At 33.1% G+C, this 4,505-nt stretch overlaps 1 pseudogene; it reads right to left on the bottom strand.

Annotated features, from left to right (window-relative positions):
* Positions 1–3,230: 3,230 nt before the first annotated feature.
* LOC109379857 (60S ribosomal protein L29 pseudogene) lies at positions 3,231–3,810 on the bottom strand (annotated as a pseudogene).
* Positions 3,811–4,505: the final 695 nt, after the last annotated feature.

Below are 4,505 nucleotides of genomic sequence, written 5' to 3'. Positions count from 1 at the left end.
CATGCCTAAAATCAGATTCTAAAAGAAGATCCCATAAAATATTTGTTATTTGGGAGTCTTTTAAAGTTTTATATTAACTATTTGAGGATTGTGCAAAGTTTGCTTTACTAATATAAATAGCAAATTAAAGAAATATATATATATATATATATATATATATATATGAACAAGAAGGGTAGTTTTAACTAACTGCTTTACATTTCAAAATTTTAATATTTCCTTAACATTACATTTATTTTGTTTTCAATATAATATGAACACATATGTTTGCCACCAAATCAACAAGTCAGCGTTTTCTAGAAAGAACAAATGAAGACTTTTCCTAGAAATTATTTTAATTCTGAGTGTTAAACTTATAAAACTATACTTTTTGATGTTCCCATTAAACCAAAAATGAAACTGGATTACATAATATAATTTGGAGGGGGGAGCCATTTAATTTTAAATGCATATAATGATAATTGAATTCTTAAAATTATAAGTCATTTGTTTCATTTTTTTAAAAATAAAAATATCAGGGCTGGCCAAGTGGTGCGTTGGATAGGAGTTGGCTTGGGACACCGGCTCTGGGCAGCAGAGCCTGGGTTCTGATCCCACGTTGGGGCCAGTGGCGCTGTGCCCACTACAGCTAAAGATGGTGAACGACAGCTCAACCTGGAGCTGGACTGCCGTGGGTCACCAGCGATGGTGTGGGCTGTGGTGAAGCTGCAGTGGGCTGCCATAAGCTACCGTGAGCGGCTGGCAGCTGGCATGAGCGGCCAGCAGCCGGTATGAGCTGCCAGAAGCTGCCGTGAGCGGCCGTCCAGAGGCCGGCAACTGATCTGCCTCACCTGGGAAGAGCACAATGATAATACCAACATGGGCCAGTGAGGCGACATCCTCCACAACTAGACTGAAGAACAAAAGGACTGCAACTTGTCTGTTCCCCTTCCCCGATTCCCCAGTGGAAGTCTTGAAAAATAAAATAAAATAAATAAATAAATAAAAATATCATATTTTAGCTCTCTGATTTTGTCTAGCAAAAGATTGCTCTTTTTTACAAAATCAACATATAATTTTATTCTAATGATTTATTTTTTAAATAAAATGCCTAGAAGCTGACCTGGGATTATGCCTAAACTGCACAGAGGAACCCAAAACAATCATCACTTGAGGAAAAACATAAATTTCAATGTCTGCATCATAAACATTTGTTTAAAGTATTTTATTTTATAGCATTAATTCTGATTATAAAACTATTAAGTGTTTGTTGTGGAAGTTATGGAAATAGTATAATAAAATACAAACCACCCATAACTCAGCCAGTTAGAGATAAGCATTGTTAATATTTCAGAGTATATCCTGACAGCATATTTTTCTATGCAATAATATATATTAAAAATAATTTGACTACATGACATCTGTCATTGTGAGCTACACTTTTCATTTAAAATATATCACAAATATTTCCCATGTCATAAAATACTTGTCAACAGAATTGTTTTAGTTACTATATAGTGCACCATAGTTTATCTAACAAGTTTTCTAACACTGTGTATTTGATGGTTTGTAATTTTCCTACATTATAAACAATGCTATGACGAACATCTCTGTGGACAATATTTACAAACATCTATAATTATGTCCTCCACATAAATTTATAAAAGGGTTATTTCAGTATCAAGAAGGTTTTGTTTGTTTGTTTGTTTGTGGTTTGTTTTTTTTACAAATTTTGAACATAAGGCCAAAGTGTCTTCTAAAATAGAAGTGAATGAGTGTCCATTTATCCATATCTTCACCAACACTAAATGTTTTTAAGCTTCTCTAATTTGATGTTTGAAAAAAATTTGTTCTAGTTTTTGTTACTTTGGTTACTTGAAAATTTTAATGTATTTCATACATTTATTTGCTATTTATATTGTTTCATTATGGCTTGCTTTTTTCTACACATCATCCATTTTTTTCTATTGAGATCTTTGGTGTTTTTTAATTAATTTATGAGAGTTCTTCATATAATAAGGATAGTAACACTCTGCCATACATTTTACAAGTAGTTTTCCAAGCTAATATCATATTTTGTTATTGACTTTTTCATTTTTAAATTATCTATTTCTCAAATGTTTTCATTAAAATTTCTATCCTTGCTTACACTTAGAAAACATTTCTCACAAAGATTAGATATTCACTTATATTTTCTCCTACATATGTACATATTTTGTGCATTTAATGCTTTAATTAATCTGCAATATATTTTGGTTTATCATGTGAAATGAGGATATGATCATTTTTCCAGTGATTAAGCTATTGTCCCTGAATAGTTAGTGAATAATATACTTCTTTCCTACTGATTTAAAAATACTTTGAATCAGGCAAAAAGCTTTTATATTCCAGCATCCACTCCTGAGATTAATTTCTGCTCCACTGATTTCTCTGTTCTCCCACCATTATCACGATGTTTTAATTATATAATCTTACATCTGGTATTGCAAGTCCCTCTTCAGTAGTCTTTTTCTTCCCAAAGTTTTCTTTGTCATTTTTTTCCTATTTATTCTTTATATACTTCAGAATTACTTTAGTAAGTTAAAAATATTCACTTGAGAACATATGTTTTGCTATGGAAAAATGCCCAAGATATATTAAGTGAAAACAGCCAATCGTTGAACAATATGTATGATATTATCCCTCCTATAATTAAAAATAAGTCAGAAAAGGCATAGAAGTATGAGTGCATGCCCATGTGTATGTGAGTATGTGCCTTATAGATACATACAAAATTTCTGGAAGAATAGATAAAAAAATTGTTAACAATGGTTACCTTTGGAGAGTGGGAATGGGACATTGTGGGGAAGAGGAAATTTTGCTTTTTACTATAAAGCAGTGTTTTTAGGCAGTTTGGATTTTAATATTCACCTGTAATTCAAAACAGAATTACATTAAATTTATAAATGAATTGAGACATCTTTAAAATATTGTCATTTTCTATATAGGAACACTTTTCAAAAATTTTTATATTTCTCAGTCAAGTTTTGTAATTTTCTTCAGATGGGTGCTACACAAGCTCTGTAGTTTATTAGTTTACCCATGTATTTATATATTTATAAATATATGTAAATTATGTATCTATATCTGTAGATTTATGTACAAAAATATAGGTATATAATATTATAAATATACATGTTGCATAATTGCTATGTTTGTAAAATTAAAATTTGTCTTATTGAAGACTTTTTTTTTTTAATCCTGCCTCAGCTTTATTTGCACAAATAGCTCAGGAGGACACCAGCCCCATGCAGACAGCAGCCCAGGGGTCACACCAGTCCTTCCATCCTCACATCGGCAGACAGAGGCCTCTACTCTGGAGCCTTCGTGGGAGCCTGAGCACCTTTGGAGCTGGAGCCTGAGGCCTTGGTTTGAGCCTTGACCTTGGACTTTGGCCGGCAGAGCCTGAGACCCTTGGCAATGCGGGCTCGGGCACGTTTCCCAAGCTTGGGTTGGGCGATGAAGGCAAGTCGACTGAGCTTGCGGCTGCCGCCCTTTGGGATCTTGGGCTTGACCTCCTTGGGCTTTTCTAGGGCCTTGATGGCCTCAGCCCATGTACTCACGGCCTTGGCCTTGTTGGCTTGCATCTTCTTCAGCCCCTTCTTGTTGTGCTTCTTGGCAAAGCGCATGTTCTGCAAGAACTTGGGGTCCACCCCCTTAAGAGATTCGGATCTTTGTGATCGGGGTTTCTTGATGCTGTTTCTGTGCCATTTTCGGGACTGGTTGTGCGTGGCGTGGTTCTTGGACTTGGCCATGTCTGCACCCAAGCCCACAGCTCACAAACCCCTGGGACCGGAAGAGCGAAGACTATTTTCTAATTGTCTTTTTCCTTTAAATAATTGAGGGAAACTGTTGATTTTTAAATTTTCTTGATTTTAACTTTAAAAATAATCCTAAAGTCATTGGTCAGTCCAAATTGATCAGCTGAGCTTTATGCTAAAATTAATGGTTTATGTAGAAATCCTATAATTTTACTCAATGTAATGGTTTTTATTTATATGATTTTTTTAATCATATAAACATGGCTTAAGAAAATAGCAATTATAAGGAATATTCTAAAATAAAAATGACTGCAGAACATAATACCTGTCACTTTCTGAAAAGAAATGCAAAAAAATAATGAACAAAAATAATTATTAGTATAGATAAGATTCCATGAATAATTTATGAGAAACTAGACAAGGAAGAAACAATAGATATAACCTATTTTGAATCCTGTACACTTTTTTCTGTATTTGTAGTAGAAGATACACTATTTTTCATATATTTTTATTTTCAAAAAGGAAAGTATTTTATTGCTATTATTTTTTACTATAAGTATATAATAGTCTCATTGTAAACAACACTCAAATATTATAGAAATAAAAGTGCTTTCTTATATACAGATCGGCCATAACCCTGTCATCTAACCATAACCAAAATACTGTTGTTAAAAGTATTTTGCCTATGCTTCAAGAATTAATTATATTCATTTATATTTCATATAT

The sequence above is a fragment of the Hipposideros armiger genome, unplaced genomic scaffold (assembly GCF_001890085.2).
Source record: "Hipposideros armiger isolate ML-2016 unplaced genomic scaffold, ASM189008v1 scaffold_30, whole genome shotgun sequence".
Taxonomy (NCBI): domain Eukaryota; kingdom Metazoa; phylum Chordata; class Mammalia; order Chiroptera; family Hipposideridae; genus Hipposideros; species Hipposideros armiger.
Note: the sequence above shows the minus strand (reverse complement) of the source record. Positions and strands in the feature narration are given on the sequence as shown.